Source organism: Lissotriton vulgaris, chromosome 8 (genome assembly GCF_964263255.1).
Source record: "Lissotriton vulgaris chromosome 8, aLisVul1.2, whole genome shotgun sequence".
Lineage (NCBI taxonomy): Eukaryota > Metazoa > Chordata > Amphibia > Caudata > Salamandridae > Lissotriton > Lissotriton vulgaris.
The window spans coordinates 20,212,876-20,226,708 of record NC_141696.1 but is presented as its reverse complement, the minus strand read 5'-3'; positions in this window follow the sequence as shown (position 1 = coordinate 20,226,708).

Genomic DNA, 13,833 nt, shown 5'->3' with positions numbered 1-13,833 from the left:
TGGCACCCTTGAAAAACCATCAAATCAAGCAAGGTAGCAAAAAAGCCCCCTGGTTCAGCGATGACCTTAGGAAATCCAAGAAGTTCTGTTGTACCCTCAAGAAAGCCTGGAGAAAAAACCCAACCACTGACAACCTGGCCACCCTCAAGAACGCCACCCGCAAACACCACCAACTGATCCGATCCACCAAGAAATCAGCATTCAAGGATAGTCTTGACACCAACGCCCAAAACAGCAAGGAACTATTCAACATAGTCAAAGAATTTACCAACCCCACCGCCGGCACTAACCACATCACTCAATTCAATTCAATTGCTTTATTCGATTTTCACCAAGTAATAAAAAATCATAAAAGCAGTTCATACAAGCAAAAATCACATTGCAAATACATATAATAAATAGTTATAAAAACAGTATTAAATCAAGTTTAGGTGATTAATCGATAATTAATAAATTCATGATAGGTTCCTTAGTTTTACAACACTTTTTAAAAACATTGACATGGAACTAATGCAAAGAGGGTTTCCTAATTGTTGGAGATTTAAATAAGCCGGCCTACATTGCCTCCAAGCCCCATCTCTTAGATAGGGTTTCAACCATCTCACGCGCTCTTTTTTATACAGTTTACAAAAAAGTACAAGATGGAAGGTCGACTGGGTGGATAAATTGTCACATGGGCATAGGGCCAAAGTTCTTTTCCAGTCGTTTTTATCCGGATATGAGACCAGTCGGTGAAAAATATTAAACCTGAATCTAGTCAGGACAAAGCGCTCAAAACCCAAAGTGATGAGAGATAAGTACGGTTGCATTTTGTATGTAGTCAGCAGCGGCTGATGATCGAGCACAGTTCTTTTGCTGACTTCATTCCCAAGCCTTAAGGTATTAAAATGTTCCATACATAGGTTTTTTAAGGCTTTCTTAGGGATTTTCCCAATTAATTCAGGTTTATGATACCATTCTGGCCTTTCCATGTCCGTCAGGGCTTTCCTCACATACTCAAGCCATTTAATTCTTTTAACATTAGCTAGTGACTTGACATCAATGATTATTTCTCGGTTTAGGCCTAGTTCTTGCGACGCCCAAATTCTCCTCCATAGGAGAATTGGCTGGGTTTTAATCAAATCTGTCAGATAATCCATACCTAGTTCTGCATGGGAATTATAATTTGACGTGCTTTTTGGGAGAGACAGAAGATATCGAAAAAAATTATTTTCAATAATCTGAAGCATCGTCACATCATGGTACCCCCATATCCCTGCCCCATACAGGGCAATACTTCTGCATTTGGCGACATATATATTGAGCATTATGCCAGGTTGTTTTCTGCCCAGTTTGCTAGCAAAATGTTTTATAGCCGCAACTGAACGTTTAAATGCTAGCGCTCTATTTTTTACCTCGGGACCCCAACCCCCTGTTGCCTCAATAGTAACTCCTAAATATGGAAATGTTTTTGTGGCTTGCAGTAGGGTGCCTGCCGCTTTCAGTTGTTTACATCTGGCTCCACCTTTGCCAGATGCCATCACAAAGGACTTTTTTGCGTTCAATTTGAGGCCCCTCTCTTCCATGTATGTTATGTATCTATTCAACACTTTTTGTGCGCCAACCTTTGTTCTTGCCATCAACACAGCGTCATCCGCATACAAAAGGGAGCTGATCTGCGTGTTCCCGGCCTTAGGAGAGTCTATATTGCTGGCACCCAGTTCCTTCTCCAAGCTGTTAGTGTATAAAGAAAAAAGAAATGGGGCCAGCACACATCCCTGCCTCACCCCCTTCTGTATGCGAAAAGACCCTGTGCATTCCCCTCCCAAACCGTATCTAACTCTGGCAGAGGCATTCAAGTATAGTTGTCTTAGAAAGAGGACTATCGAAGAATCCACTTTCATCTCCTCTAATGTGGACCAAAGTTTATCGTGTATAACACAATCAAACGCCGACGAAAGGTCGACGAAGATTGCGTAAAAACACCCCTCTTTTGCGCTGGTATATTTCCCTTGCAAAAGAACAAAATTTAGCACTTGTTCCACAGTACCCATCCCTAGCCGGAATCCATATTGTACTGGGGTCAAGATATTCTGTTCTTCTGCCCAGTCCTGGAGCCTAGTCAAGACTACTCTACCTGCTATTTTTACTAGCGAGTCTAAAAGTGATATCGGTCTATAATTTGATGGGCTTTCCCTATCCCCCTTTTTGTATATTGGGATAATCAGTGATTCTGCCCAGGTTTTAATGAAGCCTATATCACAACAAGCCCCCATTACTCGTAAGCAGATAGGTGCCCAAAGATCTATGTTCATTTTGTAGAGATCACTTGGGATCCCATCTGGGCCCGGGGCTTTGTTATTCTGAGAGGACTTAATAGCTACCTTGACCTCCTCAAGTTCGAACTCTAGTGGGATCCGGTGATGTTTACTCAGTAGTTGTTGCTCTGTCAGAGTATTACAGTACAGTTTAGAGAAAAACTCCACCCAGGCGTTTCCATCAATAGTGATTTCTATTTTCGCTGTCACCTTGTTGTTCGTGAATGGTGAATTGACTACCTGCCAAAATAACTTGGGGTCTCTGCTTTCCGCTGCCACCAGTAAGTCTTGCCAAGCCTTTTCCTTAATTGCTTTCTTTCTTTGGTCTCTTGCTACTTTATATGCTTTTCTTAATGCTCGAATCGTCTCAAGATCCCTTACTGGATCTTTTAGGGCCTTTTTTAGCACATTGTGTGCCTTGGTGCATTGGGTGTCAAACCAGCCCTTGGGGGTGTTGTTCTTTTTTGGACACTTCCTGGTCAGAACACTCTTTATGGTCTCCGTGATGTTATTAAAGGCCTCCAGTATTTCTCCACTTGTGGGATTGTCCTCTAAACAAACAAGTAGTGAAGGGAGAGCATCATGCACGATTCTTTGTAAAGTTTTTTCAGGATCGGCCATGCTCCATTTTAAAGCAATGCCGTTTTGGCGTGCTACCGCTAAATTTTGGGTCCATGATAAAGTCTCAGTTAGTGAGGTTGTTTTAACACCCGGTATATTAAGGACAATCTTTAATGGTAGGTGGTCGCTCAGGCCCATAGCAAGAGTTTCAAAGCTCATAACCCTACTACCAAACCTATTCGGGAGAATTATAAAGTCAATAATTGATTGTAGTCCTCTTGCCATGAAGGTGGGGGTAAATTCGACCTTGGGGTGGCATAACCTATTTGCAAACCCTAGGTCAAACTTGGCCATGATATCATTTAAGATTTCCCCTTTAGTATGGTGTACAAAGTGATTGCTATCCCCGTGTTCCCCCACCCCATATTCCTCAAATCCACATGTGTCGCTAGAACATATGTTCACGTTAAAATCGCCAACCCAAATCCAGATTAATTCCTTTCCTTTTAAGGGTTTTACCTCCCTCATTTCTTTGGAGACTTTCAATAGTTCTTCCTTAAAATGTGCGTTCTCAATGTTATTATAAAAATTGACAACTATCAGCACATTTCTACTGTTTAAATTAATCGTGACCAATTGAAAGTAGGGTGTCGTAGATCTACCTACACTGGTACTGGTGTTAAAACGATTGGACACATAGACACATAGACCCCCTTTATTCCTGCCATGATTGGAAGTGACTGCGGGCACATGGAAGGTTTTAAAACCATCCATGTGCACCTCCTTTAAAGCCCATGTCTCCTGGACACAGAGTATGTCCACATTAGTAACAAACTCAACCCAAAGAGTTTCTGTCACTTTGTTGGCAATCCCACACACATTCCATGTTACTACGCTTATAAGCTGTTCTGTTGGTCTAATTAACGGTTTCCCTACAGCATTCTTCCTTATTGCCCTCCCTTTTATAATTTCATCGCCCTTATCCTTTATCCTATTTATCTTTTTAATTTTATTCTTTATCCCTATTTCATAGACTGGGGTCGTATTTCTCTTACTTCCTACTCTTTGGTCAGATGAGAGGCTCTTATACATACTTTCCTTTCCCCTCACCTGGTTATATTTTGGCTTATTTTTTGGTATATCGAGTCAATCGTTTAGGTCTAGACCCGAGAGTGGTTCATAGAGATTATGGAGTGGAATATTCCAAAAAGGATTTGGGTTTATATGATGATAGTTGTTATGTAGGCCATGATCAAATCTATTGGGATAATGCGGCACGGAGATAGGTGGCAGATCATTGTAACTGAGCCTACTTAGGCTGTGGTCAAATCTATTAGAATAATGCGGCAAGATGCCCGGTGGCTGCTCATGGTACCTATGCCTAACTAGGCTGGGTTGTTGTCTATAGTTAGCTGATACACGTGAATTGCGGTGACCCCACTTTGAGGGATGTATACGGGGCCTCATCAAACCTTCGGGATAAAAATAACTCAGGTTTCGAGTGGTTACAGTCCCCTCCTGCCTTCCCGAAAACCAGTCCGAGATATGGTTAACCACCCTATAGTCCCTGAAGTTTATGATGATCACATCGCCATCTATATCTTTTGGTCTTACTCCCACCCAGTCGCAACGTCTAACAGATACTATCTCCCCATTTAGGTGTGGTGGGAGAGGTCTGTTAGCCCGAAGCCAATGATTTACTTTATTTTTAAGGCTTGTGTCTGGCTCTATACTGCCCTCTGGTATCTTGGGGACCCCAGTTAATATGATGACATAGTTTAGTGACTCCGGGGGTAGATTTACATTTCTTTTCTGATTTGTTGTGTACTGGTTTTGTGGCGGGTTATTTATTTTCCTCGCCTCTACTGTTGGTGGCACCTTTTTAGTCATGATTTTAGTTTGTCCCTCCTGGGGTACCTGAATTCCCTTTGGTGTTACCTTATTGTCCTTATAGGTAGGGGTATTTTTTGGCTGATCATTAGTATGAATCAAGGTGTTCTGTGGGGGGTGTGTATCTACTTGGCCATTATCAATCCCTTTACTTTGTCCCGTTACCTTGGATGTTTGTATTTCCAGAATACGCTCCACAGTTTCTCCCAACCTTTTCACCCTCTCTAAAATAGGAAGCATGAAGGATCTGAGGAGGTGTTCAATGTCCTCTACAAGTCCCCCGTGCGTCTTGCTAGATAGAGGCACGCTCAGTTCTGCTTGTGGCTTATTTGATACTTCTTTCGCAGTGGCCTTATTAGTTTTATCGGTAAAGATTTTTGCTAGCGGTGTTACCTTTGTAGTTGTGGACCTTTTTCTACTCCCTACCTTTCTCGCCTTTTTCCTTGGTGGAGAATGGCAAGCTTCGTGACTTCTCTTACTCTGTGTCTTTGCGACTGGTGGATTATCTATGTGTTTTCCTCCTTGTATCCCTTCTTCTGTGATAGAGATAACTACGGGCAAGGGGTGGCATGACACGTCTAGTCCCTGAGTTATTGGTGAGTTCAATGCAATAACCTCTGGAGATTGCAATAGTTTTTGGGTGGTGTTAATGGGGCTAGCAAGCTCCTTGTGAATTGTTTCAGGTAGACCTTCTTTAAAAATCAAGGGGATGTCATTTGTATTAAATAGGTCTATATCTGTCTCTCCCTCTATAGAGTTATTTGGCGTTGAAGTAACCTCAATTATGGCGGGTGTTAAGGGTTGCTGTTTTAGCAGCTCAATAGAGAGGCGACGCTCTGCTCTCCGCTCAGCCAACTCTATCTCTCTGTCTATGTCCCTTTTTGCCCGTGCAAAGAATTTATCAAGAGGGCCCAGTATACTCACTCCAATAGTTGCGGGTAACGAGGAGTTCAGTTCAAGGCCAGCCATTATGCCAGCCCTGCGTGGGTATTTCAATGTAGTTGAAAAAGCTGAGCAGACCTGTGTAACCCCTGTACAATGATGGAATTAGACCAATGATCAGCAAATTTCCAGCACGAACATGACTCATTCACCGGTACCTTAAATGAGTGCCTGGAGGGTGTGTCTAATCCACCGTTAGAGGGGGAGCCCAGCCTGGCCGCCGTCGGCCCCGGACGGCCACAGACGGCCCGCCCTTTGCCCGGGCTTCGCCCCGGGTGCTCCCGCGCGCTCCCGCGACGCTGGGGTGACGCCTCTTTAAAGCGCCGCCTGGCGCGCTCTCACCGCGGTATTCTCGCCGCTGGGGCTGGCGGGAGTTGCAGTCTTTGATCCCTGCAATCCTCCGGTGCCAGACGCCCCCCTCCGCTCGGCAGCCGCTAGGTGATTAATGCGGCGGCGGGAGGGGGACAGAAGCGGTCCCAGCTGTTCTTGCCTTATCTCGCCCTCAGCAGGTACAGATGCCAAAGTGTTCTGCTATTCTCCAAAATGTTCTAGAGGTTCCCCCGCTCCTCCGGGGTGACGCCTCTTTAAAGCGCCGCCTGGCGCGCTCTCACCGCGGTATTCTCGCCGCTGGGGCTGGCGGGAGTTGCAGTCTTTGATCCCTGCAATCCTCCGGTGCCAGACGCCCCCCTCCGCTCGGCAGCCGCTAGGTGATTAATGCGGCGGCGGGAGGGGGACAGAAGCGGTCCCAGCTGTTCTTGCCTTATCTCGCCCTCAGCAGGTACAGATGCCAAAGTGTTCTGCTATTCTCCAAAATGTTCTAGAGGTTCCCCCACATCACTCCATCCCAAGACCTTTGCGACTCCCTAGCCTCATTCTTCCACAACAAAATCGCCAACATACATAACAGCTTTGAAAACCAGTCTGAAGACCAGCCCACTCCACCCACCTCCGAACCAAAACCGCCCTCTAACAACCTTTGCGCCTGTAACCCAATCACCACTGAAGACACCATCCGCCTGATGAACTCCATCCACTCAGGATCGCCAACCGACCCATGTCCCCACTACATTTTCAACAAAGCAGATTCCATTATCGCACCCCATCTGTGACGTCATCAACTGCTCCTTCAACTCCGCTACCTTCCCGGAAAGCTGGAAACATGCCGAACTCAGCGCCCTTCTGAAGAAACCAACAGCAGACTCCACTGAACTGAACTACCGCCCCATCTCGCTCCTCCCATTCCCTGCCAAAGTCATTGAGAAAGCCAACAGTCAGCTCGCCGCCTTCCTTGAATCCAACAAATCCCTCGACCCCTCACAGTCCGGCTTCCGAGCCAAACACAGCACCGAAACCACCCTCATCGCAGCAACAGACGACATTCGAACTCTACTGGACAATGGAGAAAAAGCTGCCCTCACCCTACTTGACCTCTCTGCAGCCTTCAACACAGTCTGTCATAGCACCCTCATACAACGCCTCAGCAACGTCTGAATACAAGGAAAAGCATTGGACTGGATCATCGCCTTCCTCGCCAGAAGAACCCAGAGAGTCCGCCTCCCCCCTTTTAGATCAGAGGCCACCGAAGTCATCTGCGGCGTACCACAAGGATCACTCAGTCCCACCCTCTTCAACATATACATGAGTCCCCTCGCACGCCAACACAACCTCAACATCTCCTACGCAGACGACACCCAACTGATCCTCTCCCTCACCAAAGACCCAAACACCGCCAAAACCAACTTACACGAAGGAATGAAATAAGTAGCCGAGTGGATGAAGAACAGCCGTTTAAAACTGAACTCGGACAAAACGGAAGTCCTCATCTTAGGTTCATCCCCCTCTGCCTGGGACTCCTCATGTTGGCTACCGGCTCTGGGAACCGCACCCATACCTATGGACCACGCACGTAACCTGTGCTTCATCCTGCACTCCTCCCTCTCGATGACCAGACAAGTCAACGCAGTCTCATGCTTCAACATCCTACGCATGCTCAAAAAAATCTTTCGCTGGATCCCCACCGAAACAAGGACGGTCACCCACGCACTAGTCACAAGCCGACTGGATTACAGAAACACCCTTTCTGAAAGCATCCAAAACGCCTCAGCCAGACTCATACTGGACATCCCCTGTCAAGCTCACATTTCCGGTCACTTGAAAGACCTCCACTGGCTCCCCGTCAACAAGAGAATAATGTTCCGTCTCCTCACCCACGCACACAAGGCCCTCAACGACCTAGGACCCAAATGCCTCACACGACTGTCCTTCTACACCCCCACCCGCCAACTACGATCGTCCAATCAAGCCCTCGCCGCAATTCCTCGCATCCATAGATCCACCATGGGGGGGTAAGATCCTTCTACTTAGCAGCCAAAACCTGAAATTCTCTCCCCACCCACCTCCGCCTTACACAGAACCACCTCCCCTTCAGAAAGCAACTAAACTTGGATATGCGATAAATAAAATACCCCCCCTCCCTCAAGCGCCTTGAGACCCTCAGGGTGAGTAGTGCGCTATACAAATTTTTGAACTTGAATTTGTCTAAGAGACCTGTTGATGTTTAAATAATGTTTATTGTAACCATATGGTTAGATAGCCCAGTCTAAGTTAGAAAGTGCCTTTTATCACATAACCTGGTTATATTGTTTGATGCCTAAAATCTCAGCGTTGTCTTTAAAGAAATTGCCCAGAAGGACTGAAAAGATGGCCAAATAGACAGACTGGCAGTCAAAATGAGGAATGAAGGATGCCAACAGTCGAGGAATACTCTTGGAGAAGGTGCCGCCAAATTTTGGTATCGTCCCTGGGCTAGCTGAGGCAGTTGGTAGTAACCCCCCAGTCGTGCCTTCGCTGATTTATTCTGGCCGTACCTGTCCGTCGGTACCTCAGGCTTAGTCCTAAGCCGAGGGGGAGGTACCGACTGGAGCAGGACAAGCACTATTTCTAGGCCTTTCAATTAATCTTAATTGGTCTTCCCGCTTGCCAAAATGGAGACTGCACGTATATTCTAACTGGCTACTGCGGGCTCGCAATGGGAGAAATAGAGCAGTTTTTAGATGTGTATGTGCGGACCACAGGGAGACCTGTCTTGCCAAAATTCACCGGAAATACTATATCGTATCCGGTTGTATGGGAAAGGTTATCAACCAATGCCCTTGTTGCAAGCAAAAACGTATAGTCTGAGGATACGAGAAAGAGGTCCACGTGCATTGGTTTAAGCTGATCACAGCCAAGTAAAGTTTCAGTTTCACTGACTAGAGTCGATGGCGTGGACTCAGCCGATTGTAATCCATGCATTCAATATGCTTTGCAAAGGCAGATTTCCTATTCATTAGCTAGTGTGTGTATACGTTCCAGCGATTGTTTCATTAATGAGCAGATCTGTGAAAACACCTTTACGGACCACAAAGGGGCCGCCTAGCTTATCAAACCAGAAGTATAGACTTCATCCGGTTGGGGAGAAAAAGAAATGTAGGCACCCAATGACCGTGTGAGTTGAAATGGGAAGACTGAGCTCTCATTGGTTGCTGCAAACCCAGGCCGTAATGGTAGCAAAAGTCAGTGGAGATGCCGGATCTTTAGCAGTCTGCAGGAGAAGTGCGCTTCTCATTGGTTGCCGCAACAATGACGGAATGATAGCAGTGCCATGTCTGCCCAATAGGCTTTAAACATTGGTGATGAAATCAGATATGTCTGTAAATACTGCATGAATCAGATGTTTCAAATGATATTAATACGGGTCCTAAAGAGACACCTGCAAACATCCAGGTGATTTAATGTACTGGCACTATTATGAACGGTTTTAGAGGCAGAGTTCCCAACCTTTACTCAGTAGCAAGTTGAAAGAGCTGTCCGTAGTGACCAACTATTATGAGTACTAGGTGCGTTTTGGTAGTTGGTTCTCGAAGGTCAATTATACCTGTGGAAACTCAGTGAGTCCGGTATTGCCCATGATATTTGAAAAGGGACCTGGAAAAGCACTATATGCTGATATTCAGGTCATTTTGTATATAATATCACATGTGTATTCCGTTTGTAGGACACAGCCTCCTGACTAAGAGTCTTCCAATAGATTATTCCATGGCAATTCTGAAGTGCTGCCAGTGGTGGCCAGGCGGTGTGTAGAAAATGAGATACCAATGTGGTATTGGTTTACCAAACTAGAAAGGGCAGGTTGATGATGTAAAAGGAAGGAATGAGAATGCAGTGACCTTGTCCCGCCGTGATATTAATGACTCAGACTAGTATAGACCGGTATTACATCTCCTGAATGTCTATAGATTGGAACAATGTTAGACAAATAGGAAATGGGTATAAAATAAATAGTAACCCATGGAATGTCCTCGTTCAGACCTGTGTCGCTTTGGAGTTTAAAAATCCATTGCTGTTCTCTAATGAACAAGAAACGTGCAGGATCACCGACATGATGGGGGATGAATAGCTGCTCTAATACGACCCATCTCATCTCCTCAGCTTTGTGTTTTCTTGTCAGGCAGTGGTTTGTAAGACGCGTTGCTTGTTTATTGCATCTTAATGTGCTTTTATGTTCATTGATGCGAAGCTTCACTTTTCTAGCGGTCATCCCTACGTATCTGAGGGAACATGGGCATGTCACCATGTATATGACTTTCCCTATTACAGTTAGTGTGTTCCTTTAATACCCAAGGTCTGTGGGTACCAATGTCGACCGTCAACGTCTTTTGTGTTTGTGGGCAGGCGGTGCAGGACCCACAAGGGTAGTGACCCTGAACAGACGGGAGGCCCCACAATGTGATGGTCATTTCTTGGTTGAAGAGTTTAGGTCTAGTATGTATCAACCCATCACGTAGACTCTGTCCTCTTTTGAAAGAGAAAAGTGGGAGAGGAAGAGATCTTCCTGCTGTATTCAAAACGCGCCAGTTCTTTCGGACTGATTTGTACTTGGGTGGACAGAGTACTGAAAGTAGTAACGAACGTTAGTTTCTCAAGAGGGGGTTTTATGACCTGGGGGTCTAAGAGGGCTTCTCGATGGTTTTCTGTACACTGTGGTGCCACATACATAAGACAGCCTATGCCAATGTTTTTCCTCAGCCACGTACTGTTTGACCACTAGTGTCCCTTTTGTTCTTTAGCACCATACGCAAACCAGTCTTGACCCTGCACCAATAGGAACAGTCCAGCCTGAACAGCCAGGGGAGTTCCTTCCTGAACCATAACACAAGTAACGCAAGACTAGTTTTGCACTAATTGCGGCTCATCAGTTGGGTGTAGGTTGCTACTAGTCGCACTGTGAGAACTGGACCCGCGTCTGAGCATAACTTTGCCACTTAAGGCTGTACATCAAACATACAAAATGTGATGGAAGGAATGCTTGCACCTTTGCTAGACCCAGGTCAAGCTGGTTGTAGGGCTCAGCACTGCACTACTGTGGTCCTGATAACTGTTCAAAAAGAGCTTTGCATGATCATTGGCCGAGGAAGAGCTGCCACTGAGTCTTCTTGACCTTTCAACAGCCAATGACCAGATTATCTTGACTTGTAAGTCCGGGCGTCAAAGGGGAGTCCAAGGGTTGGACTGGCCTTCCTTAGTGGGAAGTACCCAGGAGCTCTGCATCCCACCCCTTAAGTCATTGGCTATCAACATTTTGCAGATACCAGCAGGAGTCCTCATTAAGCAGGGCTCTTCAATCCGTATGTAACTCCTCCCTATCTCTTTACTACATACCATCTTTCATGTATGTCTTATACCCTGTTGGTTCCAAACCTGGATAGAAACAGCACTGGGGTCCATAATACATTACAAAGGGGATTCAGAGCACTTGCATGCTGGATGACAAGAAAATGCCTTAAACTTAACTCAAACATAACTCTGCTAAGGGTGCTGGGTTATCTGGTTCATCCATTTGATTCTCAGGTTGCTGACTTGACACACTGGGTCTTAACCCAGCTTCTTTCAGGACTCACAGATCTTGGTATGATATTTGATGAGGACATTTCCCTCAAGATCCGGATTACTGAGGCATCGGAGGGCAGCTTCTTTCACCTCTGAGTTTTTGGGGAAGGAGTTTTTGGGGAAGGAATTTCTTTATTCGCTGACACTAGCTATCCCACTATTCAAGCCAAAGTGGGTGCAAGAATGAATGATGCAGTCCACTGTCAAATATGGGAAAGTCTCCAGAATGGCCGGTGTACAAGAAGTGACCACATCTAGGCTTTGGTACTCATGACATCAGATGTTCCAACCTATTCTTAGGCCCTAAGATCAAAATTTAAGTGTAACTTAAACAAGAGTCTAACTTTACTACTCCTAAATGGCCTTTGTGAATACCGAAAGTTGTAAAGTTAGACTTTAGGCTCAGTTTACTTTTGTGAATCAGGCCCCAGGTACGTAACTCTTGCTAAAAGTCACAAGGTGCAGAGGTCTAAGGCTAGCATTGAGAATAATCACTGGTGATGGGTGGAATGCAGGAATTAATCTGCATTTGGTAATTACGGGGCGACATTTCAGACCACTTTTTTGTCAATGTGCTACTTTAAACAAAGATTGGCCATATGTAAATTAGTCTTAATTCCACTCCAATAGGAACAGTCCACCCTGTAGTGCCAGGCAAGATCCACCTCGGAGGAAATGCAAGAAAACCCAGACCAGATTTAAATTCGTAATGTGATGGTTTAAATGTCATTGAGAACCTATGAGTGAATGTGATGGGTAGTGAATGAATGTAGGGGGGTATGCTTGAGTGTGAAGTGCTATGTGTGAATGTGAAGGGGTGTGCATCAACATGAAGGGGTATGTGTGAATTTCAAAGGGTGTGTGAAAGTGAAGGGATATGCCTATAAGCGAAGCGCAACGTGTGAATGTAAGTCAGCGAGCATGAATTTAAAGGTGTACACATGAATGTGAGAGGATATGGAAGATTGTCACAAGATAAGAATGGACCTGAAGGGCCATAGTGGGGTGTGAAGGGGTATGAATGGGAAGGAGTATCAAAGAATGTGAAGGGGTAATTTTGAAAAAGAAGTTGTATGCACAAGTACGAAGGGGTATGCATGAATATTAAGAGCTGTGTGTGACTGAAGGGGTGTGCATGAATATGAAGGGGTATGCATGAATATTAAGAGCGGTGTGTGACTGAAGGGGTGTGCATGAATATGAAGGGGAATGCATGAATATTAAGAGCTGTGTGACTGAAGGGGAGTGCATGAATATGAAGGGGTGTGCATGAATATTAAGAGCTGTGTGACTGAAGGGGAGTGCATGAATATTAAGAGCTGTGTGACTGAAGGGGAGTGCATGAATATGAAGGGGTATGCATGAATATTAAGAGCTGTGTGACTGAAGGGGTGTGCATGAATATGAAGGGGTATGCATGAATATTAAGAGCTGTGTGACTGAAGGGGAGTGCATGAATATGAAGGGGTATGCATGAATATTAAGAGCTGTGTGACTGAAGGGGTGTGCATGAATATTAAGAGCTGTGTGACTGAAGGGGTGTGCATGAATATGAAGGGGTATGCATGAATATTAAGAGCTGTGTGTGACTGAAGGGGTGTGCATGAATATGAAGGGGTATGCATGAATATTAAGAGCTGTGTGTGACTGAAGGGGTGTGCATGAATATGAAGGGGAATGCATGAATATTAAGAGCTGTGTGACTGAAGGGGAGTGCATGAATATGAAGGGGAGTGCATGAATATGAAGGGGTGTGCATGAATATTAAGAGCTGTGTGACTGAAGGGGAGTGCATGAATATTAAGAGCTGTGTGACTGAAGGGGAGTGCATGAATATGAAGGGGTATGCATGAATATTAAGAGCTGTGTGACTGAAGGGGTGTGCATGAATATTAAGAGCTGTGTGACTGAAGGGGAGTGCATGAATATGAAGGGGTATGCATGAATATTAAGAGCTGTGTGACTGAAGGGGAGTGCATGAATATTAAGAGCTGTGTGACTGAAGGGGAGTGCATGAATATGAAGGGGTATGCATGAATATTAAGAGCTGTGTGACTGAAGGGGAGTGCATGAATATGAAGGGGTGTGCATGAATATTAAGAGCTGTGTGACTGAAGGGGAGTGCATGAATATTAAGAGCTGTGTGACTGAAGGGGAGTGCATGAATATGAAGGGGTATGCATGAATATTAAGAGCTGTGTGTGACTGAAGGGGT